This window comes from Anabas testudineus, chromosome 14 (assembly GCF_900324465.2).
Source record: "Anabas testudineus chromosome 14, fAnaTes1.2, whole genome shotgun sequence".
NCBI classification, from domain to species: Eukaryota; Metazoa; Chordata; class Actinopteri; order Anabantiformes; family Anabantidae; genus Anabas; species Anabas testudineus.
Genome location: NC_046623.1, coordinates 1,481,237 through 1,495,431, shown reverse-complemented (window position 1 = coordinate 1,495,431; position 14,195 = coordinate 1,481,237). Strand labels below are relative to the sequence as shown.

General features: G+C 37.6%; 1 protein-coding gene across 3 annotated transcripts in view; it reads left to right on the top strand.

Moving 5' to 3' along the window:
* The window catches only part of opcml (opioid binding protein/cell adhesion molecule-like), a 262,498-nt gene that overhangs the window by 192,588 nt on the left and 55,715 nt on the right, over window positions 1-14,195 (top strand). The gene's annotated exons all lie outside the window — the stretch shown is intronic.

The window sequence follows — 14,195 nt, the reverse complement described above, 5'->3', positions numbered from 1 at the left end:
CCCAAAAATACACAATGATCAACATACTTCATTCTGTGGCTTTAAAATAGAGAGACGGCTCATACTGTGGTAAACTATGTACATAACTGTCAAACTTGATTATTCACACATGTAAATGTCAAGGGTTAAGAAACAGGATAAAGACTGAAAACAACTCTTTGTTGTCTGAATTGTCACTGACGCACCATGCCTCCACTGAGACTTGAGCATATCTTTAAAATATTCAGCAGCATAGTTTGTTGGAGCACTGCAGGATGCAGTACATTTTAATTTGGCACAAACCATCAAATCTGTTGTGTGAAAACATGGCTACAGGCATGAGAAGGCAGCACACAGGGGTGTGGAGTGGAAGAGATGCAAAGGAGGACAAAATGCAAAAATAAATAAATAACTAGTTATCTCAACAGTGGCTGGTTTTTATGACTGACATATACACAGTTTAAAAACCATATTATTATGTAGATATAGATACATTTATACTCAAGTAGGAATGAAAATATGACCTGTATCATATTACGTGTCTGTTGGAGTTTCTTGTTCTGTTGATTCAATCAGTTAAAATCCATTACACATTTATCTAACACAATGGAAATAAGAGCCGCCCTGCTTTAAAACTGCTTATGAACTTTTGATATTCAATTCAAATCAAGACTTCTGTAATTGACATGACAGGATCCACTAGAGTGAGGACATATGACTCAATTCAATTCAATTCAATTCATCAATTCATCATTTTATTGTATAGCGCAATTTACAACAGAGTACGCAAGGCACTTACGTGTGTTTAAGACCTAAAAATATTTATACAAAAAAATAGAGAAACCCACAATCCATTGAGCAAGCTTTAGACATGGAGGAAAATCCCTTAAGACTCCAGAACAGCTCATGTGGCGCATTGCTGACCGGTTGGGGTGATGAAAGAAAGAGAGAAAAGACAGCAGGCAATAAAACACACACATCAAGGGGCAATGAACTGGACTGGAGATGTACGCTGGCGAGGTCCTGCAGAAAAGTACAGAGAGAGGGAGACAGAGAGGAGGAAACACAACTAAAAGAGAGAGAAGACACAAAGTTAATGACATGCAATGGTGGCATTTGCATTGATACAGGAGAAAGGAGAGAGGAGAGGAGCTCAGTTTATCAGTAGAGGTCCCCCAGCAGACTAACCTATAGCAACATAACTAAGAGATGGTTCAGAGTCACCTGATCCATCTCTAACTATAAGCTTTATAAAAAAGGAAAGTTTTAAGTCTAGTCTTAAATGTAGAGACGGTGTCTGCCTCCCGAACCTGAACTGGGAGCTGGTTCCACAGGAGAGGGGCTTGGTAGCTAAAGGCTCTGCCTCCCATTCTACATTTGGAAACTCTAGGAACCACAAGTAAACCTGCAGTCTGAGAACGGAGAGTTCTGCTTGGAAGATAAGGAACTATGAGGTCTTTAAGATAAGATGGAGCCTGATTATTAAGGGATTTATAAGTTAGGAGAAGAATTTTAAATTCAATTCTGGATTTAACAGGGAGCCAATGGAGAGAAGCTAACGTTGGAGAAATATGATCTCTCTTGCTAATTCCAGTCAGAACTCTGGCTGCAGCATTTTGGATTAACTGGAGGCTCTTTAATGAGTTATTGGGACATCCTATTAATAATGAATTACAATAGTCCAGCCTGGAAGTAACAAATGCATGGACTAGTTTTTCAGCATCACTTTGGGACAGGATGCTCCTAATTTTAGCAATGTTTCTTAGGTGAAAAAAGGCAGTTCTAGAGATTTCTTTTATGTATGAAGTGAAGGAGATATCCTGATCAAAGATAACTCCGAGGTTTCTTACAGTATTACTTGAGGCCAGAACTAAGTCATCAATGGTGAGAATGTGTTTAGACATAGTGTCTCTGAGATTTTTAGGCCCAAACAGTATAACCTCTGTCTTGTCCGGATTTAGGAGAAGGAAATTGGAGGTCATCCAGGCCTTTATGTCTTTTAAGCATTCCTGAAGTTTGACTAATTGATTAGTTTCTCCTGGTTTCATAGATAAATATAGCTGGGTATCATCTGCATAACAATGGAAATTTATAGAGTGTTTCCTAATAATATTGCCTAAAGGGGACATATATAACGTGAAAAGAATCGGTCCAAGCACAGATCCCTGTGGAACTCCATAGCTGACTTTGCTGTGCATGGAAGACTCATCATTAACGTGTACAAACTGAAATCTATCCGATAGATACGATTTAAACCACTCTAGTGCTGTTCCTTTGATTCCAATGACATGTTCCAGTCTGTGTAATAAAATGTTGTGATCTATAGTGTCGAATGCAGCACTAAGATCTAACAAGACGAGTATAGAGAGTAGACCATTGTCTGATGCTAATAGAAGATCATTAGTGACCTTTACCAGTGCTGTTTCTGTACTATGATGTACTCTAAATCCTGACTGGAAATCTTCATACAAGTTATTGCTACGTAGGTGGTCGTACAATTGCTTAGAAACTATCTTTTCAAGGATTTTAGAGATAAAGGGCAGATTGGATATTGGTCTATAATTCGCTAAGACCCCTGAGTCCAGAGTAGGCTTTTTGAGTAGGGGCTTGACTACAGCAACCTTAAAAGCCTGTGGTACGTAGCCTATTTGTAAAGACAGATTGATCTGATCTAATATGGACGTGCTGATCAAAGGTAAGACATCCTTGAGGAGTCTAGTTGGGATGGGATCTAAGACACATGTTGATGGTTTAGAGGAATTAATTACTGAAATTAATTCAGAATGATCTACAGGGAGGAAGCAGTCTAAGTACGAGCGTGGATCTAGAGTTGTTGTACAATCCATGCTATATGCAGGGATGATCTGATCAATTTTTTCTCTAATAGTTATGATTTTATTTGTAAAGAAATTCATGAAGTCATTGCTGCTGAGAGTTGAGGGAATACTAGGGTCAACCGAGCTATGACTCTTTGTCAGCCTGGCTACAGTGCTGAAAAGAAACCTAGGGTTGTTCTTATTTGCCTCTATTAATGAGGAGTAATATGAAGTTCTAGCTTTACGCAGGGCTTTTTTATATATTATTAAACTATCTCTCCAGGCTAGGCAATATTCATCTAAATTGGTGGAACGCCACCTCCTTTCCAACTTACGTGATTTCTGCTTTAAGCTACGGATTTGTGAATTGTACCATGGAACTAACTTCCTCTGACTCACTAGTTTCTTTTTCAGAGGAGCAACAGTATCAAGTATTGTTCCAAGTGAAGCACCAGTACTATTAACAAGATAGTCCAATTGTGCTGGAGTAACATTGAAATAACTGCCTTCCTCTGTGTTGGTACATGGCTCTGAAATAAAAGATGGAATCAGTTCCTTAAATTTGTCAACAGCATTTTCACATAAACATCTACTGTAGTGAATCTTATCTGTAGGTTTAGTAAAGTCTGGTACTGTAAATTCAAATGTAATTAAGAAATGGTCAGATAAAAGAGGGTTTTGGGGAAAAACTATTAACTGATCAACTTCCACACCGTATGTCAGAATAAGATCAAGGGTGTGATTAAAACAGTGAGTGGGTTTATTTACATTTTGGGTAAAACCAATGGAGTCTAATAGTGAATTAAATGCAGTGTTGAGGCAGTTATCATCAACATCTACATGGATATTAAAGTCACCCACTATAATGACTTTATCTGCACTAAGAACTAAATCAGATAGAAACTCTGAGAATTCAGTTAAAAACTCAGAGTAAGGGACAGGAGGACGGTACACAATAACAAACAGGACTGGTTTTTGATTTTTCAGGTTAGGATCAGAGAGGCTAAGAGTGAGGCTCTCAAATGAATTAAAACTATGTTTAGGTCTGGGGTTGATTAACAAACTTGAGTGGAAGATTGCTGCTACTCCTCCACCCCGACCTGTGTTTCTAGGAACATGATAATTAACATGACTTGAGGGGGTCGACTCATTCAGAGAGACATATTCATCCTGCTGCAGCCAGGTTTCAGTAAGACAGAATAAGTCTATTTTGATGGTCCATTATCAAATCATTACTAAAGGATTTAGCGAGAGATCCTGATATTTAAAGAGATCTGATATTTAACTCCACTGCATCACTCGGTCCTCTTATGCTCCTGTGGTAAAGTGTGAATAAAGTGAAGCCTCGCTCACAGCAGTATTTGGCTACTTACAGATAGCAGCAATGCTAGTCATGGAATAATGTTTATTAGAGAGAGATAAAATTACCTGCTTCTGACCACATTATCATTTTAACCAGTAAATGCAGCAGTCGGCACTGGCTCAAAATGAGAAGCTGCCAGCTGAATGTTTTGTATGTTAACATTTGATAATGATAAATAACATTTAGGTTCAGCGCAATTAGTAGATTTTTCCGACCTCACATCAACATACGCATCTATTCCACATGTTAGCATATAACACATTCTGATGAAACCAGAGTAGGAAACTGAGCTACGTGAGCAACAATCATCTGCCAATTAAACCCAGTTAAGGTTCATATTCCTCCTGTTGCCTCCCGTTCACTTTATCTGTGAAATGCTGACTAAAGTTTTTGTAAATCCACTCTGCTCATCGTCTTTTCGGTCTGTCGTCTGCTCTGCTAGTGCCGCTAAATACATTTCAACATTTAGATCTTGAACTTAAACTTCCAAATAATATGTGCAACTGTATTCACAGGAACACCAAGCTGCTTGGAGATGTTCTCACAGCCTTGAACATGTTTGTCTATAGTTTTTTCTATTGTCCTGAGACACCTCTCTACTGTGGTCCATGTTCTGTGTGGTACATACCGTGATACCAAACAGCACTGTGACTACTTTTCTTCCTTTAAATAGGTGGAATAACTGATTTCAAGTTTAAAGACACCTGTGATGTTAATTACGGGATGCATTTTAGTTTAACATGTCCCTATGGTAAAATTGTTTTTTAATCTTTTCCAGGGGTACCATCATTTTTGTCCAGGCCAGTTTCATTAGTTTTTTTTTTTATTTATTTTTAATCTGTTGGACCACATCTCAAAAGCAATGTCTGATATTCATGAGTTAAATGTTGTTAATATAATAATAACAATGTATATTATTACTTTTGTCAGTTTCACAATATTTCTGTGACCATTGTGTTTTTTTTTTCTTTAAGTGATAAGTACACAACAATTTTGTCCACGTCTGTATGCAAAAAAGATGACATAGGTTTGTGAGCTCTGCATGTTTTATATAATGACAGTAGCAACCTCACTCTGAACTTGAGTCATGAAATAATGTCACTGTGTGCGTTAAAATACTAACCACAGTCACTGTAATCAATGCCAGGAGACAAAACACAGGACTTTTGCTCTCGAGGAGCTGCAGCGTTTATTTTCTGACTACTGAATAGTTAGAGGTTTTCCACACAACCTACATGACATTACTTTCTGTTCAAACTTGCATCCACAGCATGTGGTTAATTGGGTCCCCTTTAACACTATAGGTGAATGCTGACTCCTCTTACACATGTGCATTCATCCGGCATCACTGAAAGCTTCTGTTAGTGTCGTTTACTTTTAATCCTCCTCTTACACAAAACACCATCTGCTTCCAAATACAGGATATTTTCCTATCCGTGTCCATCATTCTTCAACATCTTGTCAGCAGCAAAGTGCATTTTGGGAATGCTGAAATCTTTTAACCATTTAGTTTTGTCTTCCTGTTATTATGTCTTTGAATTTCATATAAAGCAAGTGAGCAGCAGTAACACTTGTATATATTTATGTTATAGTTATTTATTTATTTTCTTTAATGCTCAACAACAAGCTTTTTCATAATTTATTAATTGTTTTATAGAATGGAGCTCTTCGGTTTTTGCAAATCAACACTGCCCACGCAGCATGTCATCTTACTATTAGCAGCTTTGCAACTAGAAACATGTACGGGATTATAAAGAACACCATTAAGAATCAGTTATGGGCAAGCCATGTCCAGTTTACAGTAGAGGTGAAGTAAAGTAAAGCAAAGTTTTGGAGAAAACACTTACAACTTTTTCTCTATTAAAAAGAACTATAGGTCTCCAGCAGTAGGAGGAGTATTAAAATACTACACTGCTCTGCCCAGCACTTCAGGTAGTCATCATCATGAAATTACAATACACGAGGAAGCTCAGAAATATAAAAGTTTTTCTCATTGGCTAGAATGGCAACCCTCTCAGTTTCCAGTGTATTTCACAGCACTGCTAGCTCCTGGCTTTTCAGAGAGCCTAGGTCACAGGAGGCTTAGGCACATCTCCACATCAAGTATAGAGTTTAGGAGAATGTTTTCAGTTTAAAGAGTGTCTTATAATACTTCTTATTCAAGCATTTGCAAAATAAAAATAAATAACAATACAAGCATGACAGTACAAGTTAATATTCTGAAAGCAGAAAATAAATCCTAGGTGTTGTATAAGCAACAATATGTAATGTATCAAATGATGATGCTGTATCACTGTTGAATTACTACTGAATATTATATTCAAGTAATAGATATTATTACCAAACATCATTTAACAGTATTTAGAAAGTGCGATCCCCATGGGTCAACACCTGTTCAGGTGGAAACTCTTATTCAATCTGTCCTCAGAGAATAGAAATAGATGAAGCCTTCAGCTGAAGTAGTGAGTTGATCCCTTTTGGTTTGGGTGTGAAGCATCACTGAGGTGGTTTTACATTAACTGCACACATAAGAATCCAAATACGCAGATCCTAAATGTACTCACAATGAAAGTTCAATATATGTGTAGGCCTACGACTGAACACATTAGAGCTCCTAAATTAGTTGAACTAATAATTTATTAGTTGCATATTAAGTCAGTCATTTGAAATGGGATTTTGGTGATCATATTTTTTGCCCTCCATTTAAAGCTAGATTTTCCTGTCCAATTTCCTCTTCTGTAGCCTGGCTTCAGCATACTAATTCAGCCGGCACGCACAAACATTGGCTACAGAAACGTGTTCAAATGCTTTTAGATGCTTGAGCATGAACTGGGTTAACACGAATGCTGTATGTGGAGGGAGATAGAGAGAGGAAGACTCTACTGAAGGACTCTCCTACGGAGATGTCAGCTCTTTTTCTCTGGGTCTGAAAAGTAAAAAGTGTGGCCATTTTATGGTCAATGTAATATCAGATAATGTTGTACTGTGTAGGAAATAAATAGAGCTGCAAAATAAAGACTTGCAGGTTGAAAATGCATGAGCCAAGAAATGCTGAATAAAGAAGCCAGCAGTAGTATTAATCACAGTAAACTCAAAGTTCATAAAATAGCTAACATGCAGGACAAGTAAATACAAAGACTGAAAGGCTCGACTATCTCAGCCAGCATGTGTGCAGTGCTTTTCTCTGATCACAAGGTAATATATTTACACAGTGCATCATCCTCTGCCATTTGGTTTCACTTCAGTGCTGCTGTCATTACTTTAGACCGGACCCTGGAACACAAGATGTGATGGGTCCCATATGAAAAGCTGCCTTTGAACTGAGAAAGCTCAGGCAGTTTGAAGGCAGGTGTCACCGCTCGTGCCTTCTACCAGCCGGCGAGGAAAGTTAACCTACTTTATTTCTCCCTCACCAAAGCAATGAGCAGGCATCCCAAGTGTTTTATCACACTTCCCAGGCTGGTAGGTTTGGAGCTCTTTCCTGTTTCTCCTCTCAGTGTTGGGTGTGCCTCTGAATTAACAATAACCACTGACAAGAACACTGAATGTAACCAAGATATGTGTCACGGATGTCTGTTGTTCCGAGATGAGATGGCAGATTGGAAAACTCCCTGACAGTGATCCCTTTGATGTTTCAGCTGCATGGTAATTTGTTATGAAGGAAGAGTTAGCATCTATTATAGATTTGGTGAATGTTGGCACAGGAGCAGAGACTTTGATGTAGGGAGGTGTCAGAGGTTCAGGTTCACCATAATACAATCCTAAGCACAGCTTCTTTTCTTCATGTTCTCATTCATTTAGATCTAGCAACAAATCACATAGGTGGTATTTTTTTTTTGTTTGTCTGTTTTTTTTTTTTTATCTCAAGCTTTAGAGTACTGTTCTTTTGAATGCTGTAAAGGTATTGCTTAATTGTACTGAAGGAAATCTTTGAATGGTTGTTTGCATGGAGGCTATTTGACCATATTATGTAGTGATACAATACCTGATGATATATAATAATAATACATCATCATCATCCATCATAATTTGTACCAAAAAACGGCAAACGTTCTACACAAGACAAAACAAATCAATACATAGCTGAAGTTTGCCTATTACAGAAGAGGACAAAAGACATTTCGGCCATTTGTCCATGTCTGAGTTGCAGTGGCAGCAGACTAAGCAAGGTAGTCCTCATGACTTTGTCTCTAGATATGCTCCCAGATTACCCTGGGGGATCCCAAGGCACTACTGGACAAGGTGTGATATGTTTATCTTCCACCCTTGTTCTTGGTCAGCCCCAGGACGTGTTCCCCTATAAAACATACCTGGAACACTGAAAAGTGTCTTTAAGGGCATCACTGATGATATCCACCCTGTCAAGAAAATGTATAATAACAGCTTTAAATGGGTTGTGTTCTCATTTTTCTGGTCAAAATGCCATGACTAAGGGTTGAAATGTACATAGAGTAGAAGAGAGAACCCAAGAGCTTTACCTTCATGCTCAGATTTCTCCTCACCCTTACAGTCCTATCCATGGTCCAGGCCAGTGTGCTTGGTTAGCTGATGCTGCATCTTAGTAGTGTGAACAGAGCCTAGAGATATTTGAATTCATTCACTTGTGGTGTAGTGTGGAAGTGACTCAATCTCAAGCCAAAGGGAACAATGTACAGTACTATTTCAAGCAAACTACCGTGGCCTCTTCACTTAAGGGAGCTGACCTTCATCCCCTCTCTATTATTTTTTACCCATGCTATTGACTGGCTGTGGGGATGTCATTTTCTCTCTGATGGTCAGGCCACATGTTGACTGAAATATCTGACTGACTTTTGGATGGACTCGCATGGAATTTCAATCTCAATAATAAACATTTAACACAACACACAAAAAACACACAAAAATGACCAAAATTAACACAAAAACAGGCAGGTGTCACATAAATACACATACGCTACCTTTTGAAAGCTTGCGATCATGCAAAAATGTTCTAATTTTCCATGAAACCATATGTTTTTTTTAGCTCTGTTTATATAATTGCAAAAATGTTTGTAACAGTCAGTTACATCAGTTTTCCTTATAAATTGATATGTTTACATTTGCAAACACTGATGATGCACGTCTGTACTTCTATATAGATATTTCCTATGTAGCACTTCAAAGCGCCAGCGTTTGTTGCTGTAGTGTGGGTGTGGAACGTTATTGTTGGCTGTGTGTCAGTCATGTACTATTTTAAACCAGAACCAAGCAAAAAAACAAAAAATTTAGAATAATAATACAACCTGCCGTTCTCTGTTCTGCCACTGTTTGTCACAAAGTCGCTCCCTTATCCCCACGTGTAAATAAGATAAGATAAGAAATTTTATTTGTCCCACAAGGGGGAAATTGCATTGTCATTTTAAAAATCCCAACCAGAGGAGGTGATAAGAATTAACATCTCACTTTTTAAACAATAATCATTATATGTATTCTTTTTGTTGCCTGCTGTTCTTTTCTCTCTCCCCAATCGGTCGAGGCAGATGGCCGCCCACCATGAGCCTGGTTCCGCTGGGGGTTTCTTCCTTTTAAAGGGAGTTTTTTACTCTCCACTGTTGCCTAAAGCTTGCTCAAATGGGATTGTTGGGTTTTCTATATAATGTTTTTGTATAATTATACTTCGTAAGGTCTTAAACCTTACACTGTAAAGAGTCTTAAGATGACTTCTGTACAAATAAAATTGAATTGAATTGAATTGAATGTTACTGATTAGAGAAATCTGTCAGAATGATGCAGATAATATTGTGCAGAGAAATGTTTTCTGGGATTTTGGTGAATGCATGTTTTTCGCAAACCCACATAAATGGTTAATGGAATTATATTTGTGCTGAAATGCAGAGAGAGGTTAATGTTCAGATGCTGTCTTGTGCGCAGATGTTGACTAGGGCAGTGCTGACAGCAAATGGTGTAATCAACAGTCCTACATGTGGACAAAATCACATAGATCATAGATTTATCTGATAGCTTTGTCACAGCTACTAAATGGACCAATGGCTATTTGATTCCTACTTTTCTAGTACTGTAAACTTGATAGAGAGAGAGAGTAGGACCTTATTAAAAGTTGAGAAACATATTCTGTAGCTGTTATACTCCTGTTTGGGAAGCCAGGCTGAGGGAGAGGTGGAAAACCCTGAACATTCATATATAGGATGCACTCTGTCCACGTGAGATGGACGTTATTATAATTCGAGATTTAATAACTTACAGATTCTGCCTCCCTCTGTCTTCACATATACTGTATCAAAATAGCAGTGTTTTATTATTACTCTGATTTAATACAGAAAAAGCAATAACAAATGACTCTTCACTGAATCCGGACTTGAACTCAGACTGCTGCTATGGAAGTCCTGCACCCTGCTCATTTGCCACTGTTCATAGCGTCGGTGAGCTGGTCATCGTTTCTCTGCTGCTCTACACATGTAATAGGTCTACTTTATAGCCTATGATCCGTTTCTCAGTGGTCATCTGTCTTAAACATAGGCTACAACTTGTGTAAAGACCAGGTGCTGTGAGATGAGGATGAGCGCCACCTACAGATATTACACGGTAACACAGGCCATGCTGCAGCGCAGATGACGAGCAGATGCGATGTAGGTGGCCCATTCACAAGCCAGAGACTGGCACTTTTAAGCGCTACATCAGTACAATAAAACAAATTGCTGTTTCCACCAGTTTTGCAACATTAACAATGTCTACAATGTGATTTTTTTTTTCAACAACAAGGACATGACCTCAAACTTTGAATAGTAGTTTACATGCTTAAATCATATAGTACTTCTTGAATACTCTTCAGCAAGATAGACCATCGCCAAGGCAGTCAACACAGATATTTAACCTGCATAAACACTGTTGTGGGTGTAGAGCCTTATGCTCCATAAAGTCTAGCCCTAGGTCCTACTTTTTTGCTTATTAATTTTTAGTTCATAATATGTATCCTGTGAGTTTACCATACCTCTCACATACATTTTAAATTAAGGGTAAAGATAACTATTGGCCAAGCATTTCTATTTTTCATTAATGCTACGTACATTTTTCTGTACATACAGTATGCATTAGTAGAACCTTTGAAAGGGGACATACAGTATAATAGGTGCTTATTTACATTTTACTCTTATGTACTTTGCTAATTTTGAGAGCAGGAGTTTTGAAACTATTTTTTAAAGTTTTGTTCTGAATAGTTCTGACCCTTTAAACCCAATTTCTTGGAATCTTTTCTCTTTGTCATGAAGTAAAAATAGAGCAAAAAAAAATCTACCACATATTTCACTATTGCATTGTCTGACTGGAGAAAAGCCATAAATGTATAATTCATATTCTGACAGCCAACAATGTACGGTATTGTAACAATACATCCTATACCACCATGTTTTTGTGCTCAGCAGATAACGACACATTATTGTATGCCTGCCCCGTATCTGCTCCACTTTCTGTGAATAAAGCACATATGCCAACAAAATGATGGTTGACACTAGGAACAAAATATCATTACAAAGAAATACAATCACCTTAGTCGAGACCTTATGTTACATAAACACCCAGAGAAAGTATCCTTTTCCTCAGCATCTAGGTTTCATCTTTTAATTAATTACTGGCTGTAACACCTTGGCTGTGCTGACATGAAGACTGATGTGTCCCCGAGCCCCCAGTCATACCTACCAGCAGCCCTGGTGGCAAAGGAGTGGTGTTTTTAATCACCTGGCCATTGGCATTATCAAGCTGGAGAACCAGCCTGTTCATTCATCTCTGCCGGAGGTCAGTGTGGCTGAGGAAGTGATGACTGCTGTGTCCTCAAAACCACTGCACTTCAGCCCTCCATATTTATAGCCTCTTAAAGGCACCACATGTTACATTTTATCCTCTATGAATCATTACTACATTAGTTCTGTGGCATTAGTCTAATTGCTGTAAACAGAAGACAACTGCAGGGAGGCCTCTTCACTGCACCATGCAGGTTTGGCAATAAATCTATTGGATAATTTAGCAGTTTTCCTAAAGTGTCTCGTTCATGGAACAGAAGGTGTTTCTACTTTGAACATACAGTAAAACATACAAATAATTCTGGTTCCGTATTCAGAAAGTTTAAAATTCACATTATGAGAATTTTGAAAGCTTTTCTATATTTTAACAATTACAATACAAATCTGTCAGTGCCCAAAACAGGTTTAATGTATTTGTCTAAATATGTCTGCTTTTTACTTTTGTGAGAAAACTTTCAACTTTTGTGAGATTATAGCACACTACATTTCAAGATAACCAGAACCTTTTGTTTGAACCCATCCCATTTTCATGTGAGCAAAAGTATTGGCAAATGTGACTGACAGGTGTGTTTTGTTATCCAGGTGTGTTGTATTCCATTGATTATTAAAACAGTAAATGAAACTTTACTGCTTTCAAACTAAATGTCTACACTCAGTTTCAGATTTGGGTTTTGCCTGTTCAGACTGCATTCATAGTGAAAAGGTGTAACCAACATTAAAACCGGAGAGCTGTCTATGGGTGAAAAACAAGCAATCCTTTACCAAAGTTTGGAGAAAGAACAAATCTGCCATGGCTTGGGCTGTGTGGCTTCTTCTGGGACAGGCTCAGTAATCTTCACTGATGATGTAACACATGATAAACCCAGAAGTCTCCAGAAACCTTTTGTTTGCCAATTTAAAGAAAAAATACAGCAAAAATAAAGAAACTGGCCTCACCTTTTGTTTGGAGAGGAGTGTATGTCAAGCAAAAATGGATATGGCATGACAAAGCTTGAGTACTGTCAGTGTCCTGATATCACACCACCAATCTGCTGCTGAAAGATATTAAAGTCTATGTTTCTTCACTTCTTTTATAAGCTTAATTCCAACCGAGGGCTAAGACGCCTCCAAAATCAGAAGCTGTTGTGCTGTCATAGCCAACTTAACTAGAAAACAATGGCTAATAAACAACAGCATAATGGACAAAATACAGGATGAGATATAACATTGCTGTGGGACTCTCAGGCCTACACAACAACTGTTAGCACCTAACTTTACACCAATTTCTTGTGTTAAATATATTAAAACTTGAGCTGCTTTTTTAACTTAGTTGCATTAAATGCATTTTAGAATCTTTAGAAACATTTCTGACTCTTTTGAAACTTAAGACTTTGACTTGGATCATACTGTATTTCCTTTTTTAACCAACTCTGCTATATTTGCCTTCATACATAATCGAACAGCAACTGCAAATATGTTTTAGGCATAGATAGTGATTTGATCAAAACTCTGATTAAATTAATGATAAAAAAGCAAGTTTTTTTTAGCTTAATGCTGCCGCTAGCTTGATTCCCAAAAGTTGCATATTGTAGCTTTAAGCCAACATGCTTTTGTTGCCTAAACCTAAACCCAGATGTAACTTTAGATGTGAATTCCAGTCTCTGGTGTCACAGTTGTGCAATAAAAAAATTAATAGATTAATAAAACATTGCCCAGACATAAAATATTTCTTATAAATAGCTTTGGCTTTTTGCAGTCATCTTGTAAAATATCATATCCAGTATACAAAATTGTTTTTAAAATATGACCTATCAGTTTCTGGCAATTAGTGGTTTAATGATCAAACGATCTCACCAAGGTTTCCTTCTATTCCCCTAATAATTGTATTATCAGCCTTTATACTGCTTCAACTTTTGTGGATAGTATTAAAAATGCAAATCAAAGAATATTCCCTGCAACTTAAGACATTTTGGGTTAAATACACGAATAAAGGCACATGTGGTTGATGAATGCATTGATCACTTTTGTTTTTTGTGTATTTTGTTTCCAGACACAGTGAAGCAAAGATGAAGGGGGCAGAAGAGGTAGCCAGATGGCTGTGTAACATCAATCTCTCTTTATAGGAAACTGACAAAGAGAATAAAACAAAAACAAAACAAAACAAAAAATAAATAAAACAGAATGCCACATAATGTGCAATTTGCTAAATTGTTGAACTTGTGTCAACAACACTTTCACTGGAAAAGCATGGAACTGTACTTTCTCATTAAATAAAATGAAAATGAA